Source organism: Carlito syrichta, unplaced genomic scaffold (assembly GCF_000164805.1).
Source record: "Carlito syrichta isolate Samal-C Ts95f unplaced genomic scaffold, Tarsius_syrichta-2.0.1 Scaffold315959, whole genome shotgun sequence".
Classification (NCBI taxonomy): Eukaryota; Metazoa; Chordata; class Mammalia; order Primates; family Tarsiidae; genus Carlito; species Carlito syrichta.
Window position 1 is genome coordinate 442,183 of NW_007260055.1, and position 18,964 is coordinate 461,146.

Consider the following 18,964-nt stretch of genomic DNA (forward strand, 5'->3'; position numbering starts at 1 on the left):
AGTGAGAGGAAAGTAATGGAACGGAATGGAGAGGAATAGAATTGAATTGAATGGAGAGGAATGAATGGAGAGGAATGGAGTGCAATGGAATTAAGAGGAATGGATTAGAATGGAATGGAATGGAAATGAATGGAATAGAATGGAATGGATAGGAGAAGAATGGAATGGAATGGGATGGGATGGAATGGAGAGGAATTGAGAGGAATGGAATGGAGAGGAATGGAATGGAGTGGAATGGAATGGAATGTATTGGAATGGAATAGAATGGAATATAGAGGAAAGGGAGTAAAGGAATGGAGAGGAATGGAGAAGACTGGATTGGAGAGGAATGCAATGGAATGGAGTGGAATGGACAGGAATGGAATGGAATGGAATAGAATGGAGTGGAATGGAGTGGAATGAAATGGAATGGAAAGGAGTGGAATAGAATGGAATGGAATGGAACGGCGAAAAATTGAATGAAATTGATTGGAATGCAATGGGATGGAGTGGAGTGTAATGGAAAATAATGGCATGGAATAGATTGAAGAAGAATGGAATGCATGGAGTGAAATGGAATAGAGTGGAATGGAATGGTATGGATTGTTGAGGAATGGATTGGAACGGAATGGAATGGAATAGAGTGGAATGGAGAGTAATGGAATGGAATGGACTGAAATGGAATGGAATGCACTGGAATGGAATGGAATGGAGTGGAAAGTAATGGTATGGAATTGAATGGAATGGAAAGGAATTGAATAAAATGGATAGAGAGGAATGATATGGAATGGAATGGAGAGGAATGGCATGGACATGAATGGAATGGAATGGAATGGTATGGAATTGGATGGATAGGATTGGAATGGGAGGCAGAGGTATGTAATGTAGAGGAGAAGAATGGAATGGAGTGGAATGGAATGGAATGGAGTGGAATGAAATGGTATGGAATGGAAAGGAAGGTAGAAGAATGGAATGGAATGGATGGAGTGGAATGGAATGGATTGTAATGTAATGGAATGAGATGGAATCGATTAGAATGGAGAGGTTTGGAATGGAATGGAAAGGAATGGAATGGAATGGAGAGGAAAGGAAGGGAATGGAACGGAATGGCATGGAATGAAGTTGCATGGAATGGAATGGAATGGAATGGAGAGGAATGGAAAGTAATGGAACGGAAAGGAATGGAATCGAATGGGGAAGAATGGAATGGAATGGAATGGAATGGAGAGGAAAGGAATGGAGAGGAATGGAATGCAGATGAATAAAATGGAATTGAAGGAATGGAATGGAATGCAGAGGAATTGAGAGGAATGGAGAGGAATGGATTGGAATGGTATGGTATTGAGAGGATGGAAATGAATAAAATGGAATGGAAAAGAAAGAAATTCAATGGAGAAGAATGGAATGAAGAGCAATGGAATGGAATAGAATGGTTTGGAAAGGGAAGGAATGGAAAGTAGAGGAATGAAATGAAGAGGAATGAATCGAATCATATTGAATGGAAAGGAATTGAATGGAATGAAAAAAATGGAAAGGAATGGAATGGAGAAAAAAGTAGAGGAATATACAGGAATGGAATGGAGAAAATGTTATGGAGATGAATGGAATGGAATGGAATGGAATGGAATGTATTGAGAAAGAATTGAGAGGAACGGAGAGGAATGCAATGGAATGGAATGGAAAGGTATGGAATGGAATGGAAGGGAATATAGTGGAGAGGATGGGAATCGAGTGGAGTGGAATGGAATGGAATGGTTTGAATAGAGAGGAATGGAATGGAGTGAGATGGAAGGAATGGAATGGAGAGGAGTGGAATGGAACGGAACAGAATTGAGAGGAATGGAGTATAAATGAATGGAATGGAATGAATGGAGAGGAATGGAATAAAATGGTGGGGAATGGAAGGGAATAAAATGGAGAGGAATGGAATGGCATGGAATGAAGAGCAATGGAATGGAGAGGAATGGAATGGACTGCATTGGAAAGGAGAGAGAACGAGAAGAATGGATTGGAGAGAAATGTAGAGGAATTGAAAGGAATGGAAAGCAATGGAGTGGAATGGTATGGAATGGAGTGGAATGGACTGGGAAGGAATGGAATGGAATGGAGAGGAAAGGAATGGAATGGAGTGTAATGGAAAGAATGGAGTGGAATGGAATGGAATGGAATGACATGGAATGGAATTGAGAAGAATGAAATGGAAAGGAATGGAAATGCAATGGAGAGGAATGGAATGGAATTGAGAGTGATTGAATGGACGGAATGAGAGGAATGGAATGGAACGGTATAGAGAGGAAAGGAATGGAATGGAATGGAGAGGAATGGAATGCAGAGGAATGAAATGGAATGGAATGGAGTGGAACGGAATGGAGAGGAATGGAAAGGAATGGAATGGAATGGGAAGGACTGTAATGGAATGGAATGGAATGGAATGGAATGGAATGAAATGGAATGGAATCTAGAGGAATGGAATGGAATGGAATGGAATGGAATGGAAAGGAATGGAATGGATAGGAATGGAATGGAGAGGAATGGAATGCAGAGGAATGGAATGGAATGGAGGGTAATAGAATGGAGGGGATAGGAATGGAATGGAATGGAAAGGAGAGGAATGGAAAGAAATGGTGAGGAATGGATTGGAATGGATAGGAAAGGAATGCAATTGAATTGAGAGAAATGAAATGGAAAGGAATGGAGTGCAATGGAATGGAAAGGATGGATTTGAATGGAATGGAATGGGATGGGATGGGATGGAATGCAATGGAGAGAAAATGAGAGGAATGGAATGGAGTGGAATGCAATGGAATGGATTGTAATGGAATGGAGTGGAAAGGAATGGAATATAGAGGAAAGGAGAGGAATTGAATGGAGAGGAATGGAGAAGATTGGAAAGGAGTGCAATGGAGAGGAATGGAATCGAATGGAGTGTAATGGAGTGGAATGGAATGGAATGAAATGGAACGGAGAGGAATGGAATAGAATGGAATGAACGGATAAGAAAGGAATGGAATTGATTGGAATGCAATTGAATGAAGTGGAGTGTAATGAAGCTGAAAGAATGGAGAAGAATGGAATGGAAAGGAGTGGAATGGAATGGAATGGAGTGGAGTGGAATGGAATGGAATGGAACTGAGTGTCAATGAATAGATTGGAATGGAATGGAACGGAATGGATTGGAATGGAGATGAATGGAATGGAATGGAATGGAATGGAATGCAGTGGAATGGAGTGGAAAGGAATGGCATGTAATTGAGTGGAATGGAGAGGAATGGAATGGAATGGACGGGGTGGAATGCTATGGAGTGGAATGGAGAGGAATGATATGGAGATGAATGGAATCGAATGGAATGGAATGGTATGGAATTGGATGGATAGGAATGGAATGGAATGGAGAGGAATGTTATGGAGTTAATGGAATGGAATAGAGTGGAATGGAGTGGTATGCAATGGAATGTAATGGAGTGGAATGGAATGGAATGGATGGAGTGGAATGGAATGGAGAGGAATGGAATCGAATCGAATCGAATGGAATGGAGGGGATTGAAATGGAATGGATAGGAATGAAATGGAATGGAGAGGAAAGGAATGGAATGGACCAGAATGGAATGGAGAGGAAAGGAATGGAATGGAACGGAATGGAATGGAGTGGAATGGAGAGGAATGGAATGGAATGGAGAGGAAAGGAATGGAGAGAAATGGAATGGAATGCAATGGAATGGAATGGAATGGAACGGAACGGAACGGAATGGAATGGAATGGAATGGAATGGAGAGGCTTGAAATGGAATGGATTGAAATGGAAAGGAATGTATGGAACGGAGTGGAGAGGAATGGAATGGAGATGAATAAAATGGAATTGAATGGAATGAAATGAAATGCAGAGGAAATGAGAGGAATGGAGATGAATGGGTTGGAATGGTATGGAATGAAGAGAAATGGAGAGGAATGGTATGGAATGGAATCGAGAGGAATGGAAAGGAAAGGAATGGAATGGAATGGAATGGAATGGATTGGAGAAGAATGGAATGAACCGGAATGGAATGGAATGGAATGGTTTGGAAAGGAAAGGAATGAAAAGGAGAGTAATGGAATGGAATGGTTTGGAAAGGAAAGGAATGAAAAGGAGAGTAATGGAATGAAGAGGAATGGAATGGAATGGAATAGAAAGGAGAGGAAAGGAATGGAATGAACTGGAATGGAATGAAGAATTGAGAGGATTGTAAAGGAATGTAATGGAGAGAAATGGAATGGAGATGAATGGAATGGAATGGAATGGAATAGAATGAGGAGGAATTGAGAGGAATGGAGAGGAATGGAATGGACAGGTATGGAATGGAATGGAATGGAATGGAATGGAATGGAAAGAATGGAATGGAGAGGAATGGAATGGAATAGAGTGGAGAGGATTGGAATGGAGTACAGTGGAATGGAATGGAGAGGAATGGAATGGAAATGATTGGAATGCAATGGAATAAAGTGGAGTGTAATGGAATGAAATGAAATGTAGAGGAATGGAATGGAATTGAATGGAATGGAAAGGAATGGAATGGAATGTAATGGAGAGGAATGGAATGGAATGGAGTTGAATGGAATGGAATGGAATAGAGGGGAATGGAATGGAATGGAATGAAGAGGATTGGAATGGAGAGGAATGGAATCGAACTGAATTGAGAGGGAATGAGAGGAATGGAATGGAGAGGAATTGAATGGAATGGAAAGAAATGGAGTGAAATGGAATGTAATGGAGTGGAGTGGAGTGTGGAGGATTGGAATTGAATGGAGTGGAAAGGAATGGAATGGAGAGTAATGGAAATAATGGAATGGAATGAAATGGAATGGAATGGAGAAGAATGAAATGTAATGGAATTGAGAGGAATGGAAAGGAATGGAATGGAATGGAGAAAAATGGAATTGAAAGGAATGGAGAGGAATGGAATGGTATGGAATGAAGTGGAATGGAATGGAGAGAAATGGAATGCAATGGAGAGGAATTGAATGGAATGGAGAGAAAAGGAAAGGAATGGAATGGAGAGGAATGGAATGGAATGGAATGGCGTGGAATGAAATGAAATGGAGAGGAATGGAATGGATTGGAGAGGATTTTAATGAAATGGAATGGATGGGAATGGAATGGAATGGAATGTGAGGTATTGAATGGAGATGAATGGAGAAGAAAGGATTGGAATGGAATGGAATGGAATGGAATGGAATGGAATGGAATGGAATGGAATGGAATGGAGAGAAATGGAATGGAATGGAGAGGGAAGGAGAGGAATGGAATGGAAAGGAATGGAGTGGAATGGAATGGAGTGGAATGGAATGGAATGGAGTGGAACGGAATGGAATGGAGTGGAATGGAATGGAATGGAGAGGAATGAAGAGGAATGGAATGGAATGGAATGGAATGATGAGTGTCCCTGTGATTGATCTCTGATATTTATGCCCCAGTGTTCAACCTTCTTCTGTGATGTCTGCCTCAGTGATTATCCTTTTGTAATGGTTTCCCAGTTGAATAACACACCTCTGTGAAGGGTGACCGCAGGACTTGGCTTCATCCATAATGGATGCCCCAGTAAGAAGCCCTATTTTGGTAAGTGTTCCAGTGTCTGGACCTCCTCTGAGATTGGTGCCCCAGTAACTGGCCCTCATCCATAATGCGTGTCACAGTGACTATCTTCTGTGGTGTGTATCTCAGTGACTGGACTCCTGTTATTGCTCCACAAGTGATTCGTCCTCCTCCATAATGGGAGCCCTAGTGACTGGTTTTACTGTGTGATGGGTGCTTCATTGACTAGTCTTCACTTGTGATGGGTGTCTGAGTGGCTAGCACTCTTGTCTTATGGAAACACCAGTGACTGGGCCTCCTATGAAATGGGTATCTCAGTGACTGGCCCTCATCTGATATCAGTGAACACTTTAACTAGCCCTCTTCTTAATTTGTGGCGTCAGTGACTAGGAATCCTCTGTGGTGGGTGCTTCACTGACAGGTTCTTCTCTGTGATAGGTGAGTTAGTGACAGGTTCTTTTTAGTTGGGTGCCCAAGTGAGTTACCCTCTTCTGTGATGAGTTCCCCAGTGACTTGACCTCCTCCTAATGGGTGTCTCTGTGATTGGTCATCCTCTATGTTGATGCCTCAGTGACTTTGCCAACTCTGTCATAAGCTCTCCAGGGACTGTTTATCTTTTGTGATTGGTGACCCACTAAGAGACCTCCTTTGCGATTGGTGCCCAATGATTGACCCTCCTCTATAATCGGAATCCCATGGACTAGACCTTCTCCATATTTGATGTTCCAGTGACTTGTCCTCCTCTTTGATTGGTGCCCCAGTAATTGTTCCTTCACCTGTGGTGGCCACATTGATTAGCCCGCTTCTTAAAGGTTGTTCCAATGACTAGGCTTCCTACATATGGATGCCTCAGTCAATAGTCCTCCTTTGTTATATGTGCCACAGTTACTAGCCTTCATAATGGGTGTCCCAATGACTAACCCTCATATGTGACGGGTGTGCCCATGACTTTCCTATCTCTGTGATGAGTAGCTCAGTGATTGTCCCTTATCTTTTATTGGTGACTCACTGACTAAGATATCTCTGCAATGGGTGCCTCAGTGACTACATCTCCTGTGGGATGTGCTCCCCAATGACTGGGCTTTCGCTTTGAAGTGTGCCCCAGTGCTAGCCATCTTATTTGATGGCTGACCAGTGATTGGACCCAATCTGTTATGGGAGTCCCAGAGACTGTGTGCCCTGTGTTCTGACTGCCCTAGTCACTGGCCCTCCTATGTCATTGCTGTCCCAGTGACTGTTTCACCTCTGTGTTGAGATTCCCAGTGATTTTCCCTCCACTGTGACCACTGCCACTGTGAATAGCTCTCTGGTGTAATGGGAGCCTCAGTCACCCGCCCTCTTATCTGATTGGTGACCCAGTGATAGAACTACCTCTGTGGTAAGTACATTTGTGACTGGTCCTCCTCCATAATGAGGGTCCCAGTGTCTGGCCCTCTAATATGTTGGGTGCCCCAGTGACTGGCCTTCCTTTGGATGGGTGCCTTAGTGACTTGTCCACCTGTCTTGGATGCACGGTGACTGGCCCTTATCCATAATGAGTGTCCCAACGACTGGCAATCTATTATGATTGGTGTCTCAGTGATTGCTTTTATTAGTGATGGGTCAGTCAGTGACAGGTACACCTCAGCGATGAATGTCCTAGTGATTAAACTGCTATGATGTGTGCCCCAGTGACTGAATCTCTGATGTGATGCCTGCACCAGTGAATGACTGCCCTTAGTGATGTGTGACACAGTGACTGGGTTTACTTAGTGATGGATGCCCCAGTGACTGACCCTCTTCTGGGATGAGTTCCCCGGTGACTCGTCTTCCTTTGTATTGGGTGCCTCAGTTACTGTTCCTTCTACCGGTTGAGTTTCTCAGTGGCTGGCCCCCTTGGTGATGGGTGTCTCACTGACTTAACCTTCCATGTGATGCATGTACAAATATCACACCCTTTTCTCTTAGGGGTGCCCCAGTGATTGATTTTCGTTTGTGTTGGGTGCTCTAGTGACAAGCCTTCTTCAGTGCTATATGCCACAGTGCCTATCCCTCCCTTAGGGTGGGGCCCTAATGACTGGTCCTCCTGTGTTGGATGACTCAGTGACCGGCTCTTCTCTTGGATATGTGCCTCAGTGACTGACCCTCTTTGGTGATTGGTGCCTCAGTGAAGTGCCCTCCTTCTAATGTGTGCCACAGTGACTGGCCCTTCTCTGAAATAGGTGCTTCAGGGACTAGCCTAACGCTGTCATGAATCACTCAGTGACTAACCCTCCTTTGTGATGCCTGCCTCAGTGACAGGACACTTCTGTGATTGGGTTCAAGTAACCAGTCCTCCTCTGTAATGGATTTCTTATTGTCCAGCCCTTGTCTATGATGAGTGCCTCAGTGCTAGTTCTCTGTGATGGGTACTTCAAGAATTACCCTTCCTCTATGATCAATGCATCAATTTTTTGCCCTTCTCCTAATTAATACCTCAATTACTGAAATTCATATGGGATGGATATAGCAGTGACTGGCCATTCTATGGTATGATTCCTCAGTTATTGGACCTCCTCTATGATCGGTGCCCCAGTGACTGTCTTGCCTTCTAATGGATTACCAGTGATAAGAACACATCTTGGTTGGGTGTTTAGGTGATTGACCCTCCTCATGGGTGGAATCATCAGAGGAATGGACCTCCTCTGTGATGGGTGTCTCATTGACTGGCTCTCTGCTATCATGGTACCCCAGTAACTATATCTCTTATTTAATGGGTGACTCAGTGACTGGCCCTCTTCTGTGATTGGTCACGCAGTGAATGGCTTTAATATATTATGTTTGTCCCAATGACTGACTCCTTTGTGATGTGTGCCTCAGTAAGTATGAGTTTTGTGTGATGAGTGCCCAAGTGTCTGACACTCCCTATAATTGTGTTCCTATGAATTTAACTTCTCTGTTATGGGTACCCAGTGACTGGCCCTCCTCCTCTGTGTTAACTGCCCTTTGTCATCAGTATCCCAATGGCTGGTACTCCTCAGTGATAAGTACACTTGTGACTGGAGTTCTCCTGTCAGGGGTGCTCTAGAGACTGATTCTCCTCTATGATGTATTTCCCAAGTGACTGGCCCTTGTTGGTGATGGCTGACCCAGTGACTGGCCCCTCTCTCAATGAGTGTTTCATTGACTGGCCTTCCTCTGTGGTTGGTACTCCAGTGACTGTTCTTTCTTCTAATTTATGGATCAATGACTCTTTTCTCTGTATTGGGTTCCCCAAGGACTAGCCTTATTCTGTGATTGGTGCCTCAGCTATGGCTCCTCCTCTATGATCAGCGTCTCCATGACTAACTGTCTTTGTGATCAATGCCCTTGTGACTGGCACTCCTTTAAAATGGGAGCCTCATGACCAGCACTTCTCTGTGATTGTTACCCCTAAGACTGGCTATCTTTTGTGCTCAGTAGCCCAGTGAAAGACCCTGCTCCATAATCTGTGCACTCATGACTATCCCTCTTTTATCATGAGTACTGCATTGACTGAATTTTCTCTGTGGTGCCTGTCCAGTAACTAGCCCTCCTCTAGGCTGGGTGTCTCAGTGATTGGCCTTCCTCTGTGATAGGTGTCCCAGTGATGGTCCTCCATTGTGATTAGTGCCTCAGTGACTGGCTCTCCCTCATAATGTTTTCCCTAGTGACTAGTCCTTTTCCATCATGGTTGCTCCAGCATCTTGCTCTCATCTGTGATGCATGTCCTAGTAACTGATCATCCTCTGTGATTTGTGCTCCAGGGAGTGACTCTTCCCAGTGTATGGTTCCCCAATGACTAGACCTCCTCTAAGATGGGTGCCTCAGTTTTGGTTCGCCTCCAAAATTGGTGCATCAGTGACTGGTCCTCCTATATTATGGATGTGCTGGTGATTGGACCTCATTTGTAATTGGTGCTCCAGTCACTGGCCTGCGTCTATAATGGGTGCCCCAATTTCTGGCCCTCCTTTGTGATGGGTGTATCACTGAGTGATCCTCCTCTATAAAGGGTGTCTCTATAACAGAGCCATCTCTGAGAATGGTGATCCAATGAATAATAATACTCTCCTGTGATGTTTGTCTTAGTAACTGTTTCTTCTTGATAATGGGTGCCCCATGACTGGATCACCTGCATGATAGATACCCCAGTGACCAGGCCTCCTCTATAATGTGACTCTTAGTGACTGATGCTCCTGTGTGATGGGAACACTTCTGGCTACCACTCTTCTCTGAAGGGTGACCCAGTGATTTGTTGTCTTCCGTTTTGTGTGCCTCAGTGACAATCTCTTCTCTGTGAATGTTTTCCCAGTGACTGGTTCTCCTCTGTGTAGGATGCTCTTGTGACTGTCCTTCTGTTATGGGTGCCCCCTTTAGTGGCCTTCCTTGGTTATGGTGGCTAAGTGCCTGGCCCTCTTCTGCGTTTGGTGACAACTACTGGCCCTCCTCTGTGACCGGTGTTCCAATGTTTGCCTCTCCTAGATAATCAGTGCTCTAGTGACTGGCCCTCATCTGTGATGGGTAACCCAGGACTGACTTTTTATGTTATGGTTCTCCAGTGACAGGCCTTCCAATAGGATAAATGCTCCAGTGACTGAGGTTCCTCTGATTGGTGCCCCAGTAATTAGACATCATATATGATGGGTGCTACAGTGACTGGGTCTTCTCTGTGATGGATGCCCAGTGATTGGACCTCTTCTGTGGTCTATGAATCTGTGGTTGGTTCTCTTTCTAATGGGAGTGACAAGATCTCCTCCATAATGATAGCCTCCGTGACTGGATATTTTCTGTGATGGATGCCTCATTGGCTAGCCCACCTTTGTTATCGGTGCCTTCAGTGACTAGCTCTCCTTTGTGATAGATTTTCCAGTGACTAGGTTTCCTCTGTAATGTGTAGCCCAGTGACTTGCCATATACTGTGTTCAGTGAGCCTGTGATTATTCCTCTTTCAAATGTGGGCTCCAGTTACTGGGCCTCCTTTGAGATAGGTCCTTCAGAGACTGTCTCTCCTCTGTGATAAGTGCCTTAGTGACTGAGTATCCTCTGAGATGGGTGTCCATGTGACAATCCCGTTCTGTGATGTTCCCCATTGACTGGTACTCCTCACAAGGCTTCCCTGATGGCTAGACATTGTCTCTGATGAGTGCCTTTCGGATTGACCTTCTCTGTGATAAGGCCCTCAGTGATTGCCTCCTCTATAATGGGTGCCCAAGTGACTAGCCCTCAGTTATAATCGATGTCCTAGTGACTAGCCTTCCTCTGTGCTGTGTGCCCCATTGGCTGACTTTCCTCTGTGTTGGGTGTTCCAGTGACTGACTGTCCTCTGTGATGGTTGCCTCAGTAACCACTACTGCTTTCTGATGGGGGCACCACAGTTAGGCATTCCTTTGTGATTGGCGTACCAGTTTATGACTCTTCCCTATGATGTTGGTCCTAGTAACTGGCCCTTCTCCATGATTGGTCATTGACTGGGCCTTCTCATGACTGGCACTCCACCATAATGATTGCCATGGTGATTAATCCTTCTCTGTGAAAGTTACTCCAATGAAAGACCTTCCTCTATAATGGGTGCCACAGTTATTGGCCCACGTTCGTGATGTGTGTCCCAGCGATAGGTGCTCCTTGATGATTGGTGCTCCAGTGACTGGGTCTTCTCCATAATGGGTGCTCCAGTTATTGGCCCTTCTCCATTATTTGTGCTCCAGTGACTGGGTCTCTTCTGTAATTGGTGCCTCAGTGACTGGCACTTCGCCCTAATTGTTGATGCAGTAACTAGTCCTCCTTTGTGTAGGTTGTTTCAATGACTGGCCCTCCTACATAATGGGTTCCCCAGTGACTGACCCTACACTGATGCGAGTGCCACTGTGACTAGACTCATCTGTGTTGGGTGTCCATATGACAAGCCCTCCTTTGTGAGGTCAATCACTAGGCCAACTCCATGTGATTGATTACCCAGTGAATGTTCCTTATCTGATATTGGTGCCCCAGTGACTTGGCCTCATTAGTGGTGGGTGTTTCAGTGACTGAATCGTCTCTGTGATTGGTACGCCTGTGATGACTGATGAGTGACTGGTTCCCCTCTGCGATGGGTGTTCCAGTGACTGTGCCCCTCTGTGATAACTGACCCTGTGAATGGCCCTCCTGTGTCATGGCTGTCGCACTGTGTCTACACTGTGTTGGTGCTTATGTCCCTGCTGTGATCTGTGTCACTATGACAGATTCTCTTCTGTTATGGGTGCCTCGGTGACTGGCCTTCCTGTATGATTGGTGCCTCAGTGACTGGCCCACCTCTGTAATGGGCACCCCAGTGACTGGCCCACATCTGTGATGGGTGCCGCAGTAACTGGTCCTGGTCCATAATAAGTGTCTCAGTGACTGTCCCTGTATTGGGTTTTGTGTCCTCATGACTGTATCATCTGTAATAGTTGTCCCAGTGATTAGCTTCACTCTGTAATAGATTCCCCATTGATCAGACCTCCTCTGTAATGGGTACCTAGATGAATAGCTTGCCTCTGTGATGGGAGCCCCAGAGACTAACCCTATTCTGTGATTTGTGTCCCAGTGACTGAACTTCCTCTGTTGTGGGTGGCACAGTGATTTTCCATTTTCTGTGATTGGTGACTCAGTTACTGGTCCTCCTACAATTAGATGCCCCAGTGTCGGGCCCTTGACTCTGATCGGTGTCCCAGTGACTGGACCTCGTCTGTGATGGGTGCCCAGGGACTGGGCCTCATTTGAGATGGCAGCTTCAGTGATTGGCCCTGCTCTGTGATAAATGCCTATGTGATTCCCCTCTTCATAATGGGTAGTACAATCACAGGCCATCCTCTGGGATGGAAGACTAAATGATGCGGCTCTCTAATAGGTGCTTCAATGATTGCCCCTCCTGTGTGATGGGTGGCTGAGTGACTAGGTGTACTTTGGGATTTTTTGCCTCAGTGACATGATTACCTCTTAATAGGTGCTCCACTGACTGGAACTTCTCTGGTATGGTTGCATCATTGCCTGGCCCTCCTCTGAGGTGAATGCCTCACTGACTGGGTTTTCTTTGTGATGGTGTCCCAGAGTTTGGTCCTCTTCTGTGATGGGTGCCCCAGTGATTGGGACTCCTCTGTGATAGGGGCTGTAGTGACTAGTCTTCACCTGTGGAGGTACCCCAGTTACTAGGTCTTCATTGTGATGCCTGCCCTAGGGACTGGTCCTCCTTAATGAGAGGTGCCCCAGTGACTAGCTCTATTCTGTTGTGTATGTCCCAGTGCCTGTGATGGATACCACAGTGACTGATCCTCCTCCTCTTAGGTTCCCAAGAGACTGACACCCCACTGCAGTGGATTCACGAGTGGGTGGACCTCCACTGAATTGGATGTCCGTGGACTGGACATGATCTGTAATGGATACCCAATGACTGGCCCTCCTATGTGTTGGGTTTCTCAATGGCTGGCCTTCCTATGTGATGGTTGTTTCAGTTTCTGGCCTTCCTTTTTGCTGGGTGCTTCTGTAACTGGACCATCTCTGGTATGGGTTCCTCAGTTACTGGCTCTCCTCTGTGATGGGTGCCTCAGTGACTGACTCTCCTCTGTGATCGTGTCCTGATGAGTGGTCCTACTCTGTGATGGGTGCCTCCGAATCTAGTACTCCTCTGTTATGCGTGCCCCAGTGACTAGTCTTTTGCTGTAATGGATATGCCAGTGACTGGCCCTCCTTCTATAATAAATTCCCCTTGACAGAAACTCCAAAATGATGGGTACCTCAATGTCTGGTCTTCCTTTGTGATCGTTGGCTCATTGATGGGCCTTCCTTAGTGATAAGTGTCCCTTTGGTTTTCCTCCATAATGAAGCCCCTTGTGACTAGCTGTCTTCTATCATGGGACCTCCAGTGACTGCTTCTTCTCTATAATTCATGTCCAAATGACTTGCCTTCCTTTGTGATGTGCTCTCCAATGACTGGTCCTCCTCTGTGATGTGTGCTCCGATGACTGACTCTCCTCTGTGATGGGTGGTTCAGTGACTGGCCCTATTCTTTGATTTGTACCCAGTGTCTTGCCCTCCACCTAATAAGTACCCCAGACTAGCACTTCTAAAGGATGGGTGCCTCAGTGATTGTCCCTCCTCTGACATGGGTGTCTCTTTAGTGACCCGCCTCTGTGTTCTGTGCCCCAGAGATAGGTCCTCCTTCTAATGGTAGATCAGTGAACTGCATTCATGTTGGATTGGTGTCTCATTGACTGACCCTTCTCTTGGACTGATGCTTCCGTGACTGGCTCTCTGCTATGGTGGTGCCTCAGTGACTATTAATCTTCTGTGATGGGTGCCCCATTGATTTTCCATGTTTCGTAACCAGTGCATTAGTGACTGACTGTCCTCTGTGATGTTTGTCTCAGTGACTGTCTGTCCTCTGTTATGGGCGCCTCAGTAACTAGGCTTTTGCTGTGATGGATGCCACAGTGATTGACCTTCCTCTATTATTGTTGCCCCATGATTTTAACTCCTCAATGATGGGTGCCCCAGTGATTGTCCCTGCTCAGTGTTTGGTGCCTGACTGTACCTTCATTGTGATAGGTGACCCAATGCCGGTCTTCTTCCATAATAAGAACACTAGTGAATAGCACTCTTCTCTCATGAGTGTTCTGGTGAGTCACTCTCCTCTATAATGTATATGTCAGGGACTGGCCCTCTTCTGTCATGGGTGCCACAATGATTGGACTTCTTGTGGGACAGTTGACTCTGTACCTAAATCTTCATCATCAGCGACCCAGTAACTGGCTCTACTCCTAATTGGTGCCCCGGTAATTGTCCTTCCTCTGAGATGGGCTTCTCAATTACTCGATTACTCATCCTACTGTAGGTATGGATGCCTCAGTTACTTGCCCTCATCTATGATAAGTTCCTCAGTGACTAGTCTACCTCGGTGATCAATGCCCCAGTGAAAGGACCTCCTCCTAATGGGTGCCCCGGTGACTTGTCCTCTTCTGTGATGGGTGCCTCAGTGCCAAGCCCAAATGTGTTATGTATTTCCCAGTGACAAGCCTTTCTCTATGAGAGGTTCTCCATGACTGACCCACCTCTATTATGAGTGGCCCAGTGATTGTCCCTCAACTTTTATAGTCAACCCAGTGACTGGGTCTTCTCCATTATTGATGTTTCAGCTCTGGGCGTCCTGTGTCATTGGTGTCCCTTTGATTAGCCTCAAATGTTGTTTCAGAGACTAGCATTCCTTTGTGATGGTTGTTGCAATGACGAATATTCCTCCATTTTGGGTACCCCAGCAATGGGAACTGCTCTGTTGTGGCTGCCACAGGGACTAGTCCAACTCTGTGTTGCATGTCCCAGTGACTAGCCCTCCTCTGTGAGGACTGTCCCCATGACTGGCCCAATTCTGTGATGGGTGGTCCAGTGATTTTCCTTTATATTCCCTAGGTGATCCAGTGACTGAGTCTTCTCCATTCTTGAGAGTCCAGTGACTAGATCTCCTCTCTGATGGTGCCCAAGTTACTGACACTTTACCATAACGGTTGTTGCAATGACTAGCGCTCCTTTATGATGGTTGTCCCAATGACTAGCCCTTCTCCATGCTGTCCATTCCTGTTTCTCTTCTGTTATGGGTTCCAAAGTGACTACCCCTCCTCTGTGTTGGGTGTCCCCGTGACTAGCCCTCCTATTTGATGGGTGCCCCCAAAACTTGCACACCTTTGTGATGAGCATCTCAATTATTGTCCCTCAACAGTTGTAGGTGACCCAGTGATGGACCTACCCTAGGATGTGTCTCAGAGATTGGGCCTCCACTGTGTAGGGTGCCACAGTGACGGTACCTCTTCGTGATGCCTGAATGGTGACTGGTCTCCTTCTTGGTACATTTTCCAGTGACTGACCCTCCTCCTATTGGGTGCCACATTGACTGTCTCTCCACTGTGATTGGTGCCCCAGTGACTAAACTTTCTCTGAGATGGGTGCCACAATAACTGGGCCTCTGTTCTGATACCTTCCCAGGAACTGGACCTCCTCAGTAGGGGGTAACTAGGTGACTGATTCCTCTGTGTTGGGTACCCTAGTGACTAACCCTTTTCTGTGATATGTGCCCCAATGACTGGGTTTCCTCTGTGATGGGTACCGTGACTGGCCCTTCTATTGTGTGCCCAAATAACTTGCAACCCACTCTAATGGATACACCACTGACAAGCCCTCCTCTATGACTGATGCCCTGTTGACAGTTCCAGGGACTAGCCCTCCTCTGGGATGGGTGCCTCAATGACTTCCTCTCCTCCTTGATGTGTGCCTCAGTTTCTTGCCCTCCTCTGAGATAGGTGCCTCAGTGACTGAGTCAATTCTATGGTGATTGCCACAGATACTTCCGCTCATATTTGATTGACTCAGTTACTGGGCTTACTCTGTGATAAGTATTCCAGTAACTGCCCTTTCTATGGTTAGGTTGCCCAGTTCTTTGCCCTCCTCTTGGATGAGTGTCTCAGTGACTTATTCTTCTGTGTAATGGGTGACTCAGTGGCTAGCTGTCCTCTGTGATGTGTGGCTCAGTGACTGGCTATCTTATGTGATGATGCCACAGTGATTAGACCCTCTCTGTGAGGGTTGGCTTCTGACTGGCCAGTCTCTGTGATGGGTTGTCCTTTGACTGTCCCTCACAGTGACTGTCCCTCACAGTGACTGACCCTCTTCTGGGATGGATGTCATAATGGCTGGCCATCCTCTGTAATAGAAAACTCAGTAACTGACTCTCCCCTGTAATGGCTGACTAAGTGGCACAAACTCCATTGTGAATTGTACAGAAAAGACTGGCGCTCCTACCTAATATGTGACCCAGTGACTGTCCATCATTGGGGATGGGCGCTCCAGTCACTGGTATACCTGTGTAATTGATGTGTCAGCGACTGGAACTCCTCTGAAATGGATGCCTCAGTTACTGGCCCTCCTCTTAATGGGTGCCTCAGTGACTAACTCTCCTCTTTGATAGTGCTGCAAAGACTGGTACTCCTCGTTGATGGGTGATTCATTGTCTAGCAGTCCTCTGTAATGGCTGCCTCAGTGTCTAGACTTCTACTGTGTTGGGTACTCCAGTGACTGGTCCTCCCCTATAATGGGTTTCCCATGGATGACATTCCCATGTGATAGGTAACTCAGTTAATGGCCTTTCTTTTTGATTGGTTCCCCAGTGACTGGTTCTCCTCTGTGATGGCGCCCCATTCACTAGCTCTCCTCTGTGATGGACAAACCTATTACTGGGTCACCTCTGTAATATTCTCTCATTTGTTATAAGTGACTCAGTGAAAGGATTTCTCTATTATTGGTGTTCTAGTGCCTGAGTTTCCTCTGTGATGGGTGACCAAATGACTGGCAATCCAACTGATGATTGTTGCACTGAATATCCCTCCTCTGTGATGACTGTACCAGGGACTGGCCCTTCTCCATATTGGATGCCCTAGTGACTGGCACACCACTGTTATGAGTACCAAAGTTACTATTCTTCCTCTGTGTTGGGTGCCCTGTGACTAGTCCTCCTCTGTGAGGGGTGCACCCATGAATGTCCCTCCTGTGTGTTGGATACAGCAGTGACTGTCTCTCATTAGTTATTGGTGATCCAGCAAATGGGGCTCCTCTAGAATGCGTGTTTCAGTCTATGAACTTCCTCTTTGATGGGTGCCAGAGTGACTGGTCCTGCACTGAGATAGGTGTTCCATGGACTAGGCCCCTTCTGTGATAATTATCCAGTGAGTGGCCCACTTAGGTGATGGCTGCACAGTGACTTTTTCTCCTCTGTGATGGGTTCCCTAAGGATTGAGTCTCCAATATGATTGGTGCCACTCTAACTGGCTTTAATCTGTGGTGCCTCACTGACTGATTCTTCTCTCTAATGATGCCTCAGTGATGGCTGACTCCATGACTAACCCTGATATTTAATGGGTGCCTTGGCGACTGATCCTCCTAGGTGATGGGTGCCCCACTGAATATCTTTCCTCTGTGAACACTGCTCCAGGAAAAGGGTAACTTAAATGACGTTTGCCCCAGTGACTTGCCCTCATCCATTATTGTTGACCCAGTGAGTGGGCATCATCAGTAATCTATGCAACAGTGACTGACTGTTCTCCATAATGGTTGCCCAATTAACTAGACCTCCTCTGTGATGAGTGTCCCAGTAACTGTGCCTCCTCCATAATTGTTGCTGCATTGACAAGCTATCCTTTGTGATGTTTTACATAGTGATAGGCCCTCTTTAGTGATTGATGTCCTCCTCCTTGGTCTTTTTCTATAACAGTTATCCCTTTGACTGGCTCTGCTCCATAATGGGTGCTCCAGTGACTGCCCCTCCTCTGCAATGTGTTCCTCAGTAATATCTCCTCTGAGATGGGTGTCCCAATGATAGACCTTCCTCTGTGATAGATGTCTAAGTGACTGGCTTTCTGCTGTAATAGATGCTCCATTGACAGGACGTTTTCTGTGACTGGTGTCACAGTGATTGACTCTCCTCTGTGATGAGTGCTTCTCTGACTGTCTCTTCTCCATGTTTTGTGTCTCATTGACTGAGCTTCCTCTGTTATCAGTGCTCCAGTGACTGGGTCTCCTCTGTGATTAGTGCCCGAGTACTGGCCTTCATGTATGATGGGTACCTCAGTGATTACCCACCTCTTTGATGGCTGTCATGGTGACAGGGTATCCTTCATAATGGTTGCTCAAGTGACTGGGCTTTCACTGTGATTTGTGCTCAAGTGATTGGCCACTTTCTGAGATGGATTCCCCAGGTACAAGCCCTTTTCTATGATGGGTGACCTATTAACTGGCCGTCCACCAAAATGGGTGCAAAAGTGATTAGACCAACTCTGTGATGGGTACTCCTGTTTCTGGACCTCTTTCACAATGACTGCCCAATTGAATGACTATCTCTGTGATGGGTGTCCCAGTGATTTGACCTTCTTCATGATTGGTGCACCATTGACTGACCTTCCTGCAAATTGAGTGCCCTAATGGCTTTCAGTGATGGCTTTCCAGTGAATGAACCTCCTATAAAATGAGTGCCACATCGACTAGGTTTCCTCCATTATGGGTGAACCAGTGACAGGTTTTCCTCCATTATGTGTGCCCCAGGGCCGGGCAACCTCTGTAATTGATGCCCAATGACTTGTTCTCCATCATAACGGTTGCTCTAGTGACTAACATTCTTCTATGTAGGTTGTCCCAATGATTATTCCTCCTTTACAGTGGGTGCCCTCGTGACTGAGCCTCAGTTGTGATTGATGTCCCAGTGACTAACACTCCAACAGAATGATTTTCCCAGTGACTAGCCCTCCTATGTGTAGGTTATCCCAATGACCTCTTCCTCAAAAATGGGTGCCCACTTACTGATCCTCCTATGCTATGGGTTCCCAAGTCTTCTTACTCTCTATTCGGTATACCAGTGACTAGCTCTCCACTGTAAAAAGTGCGACCTCTGTGAAGG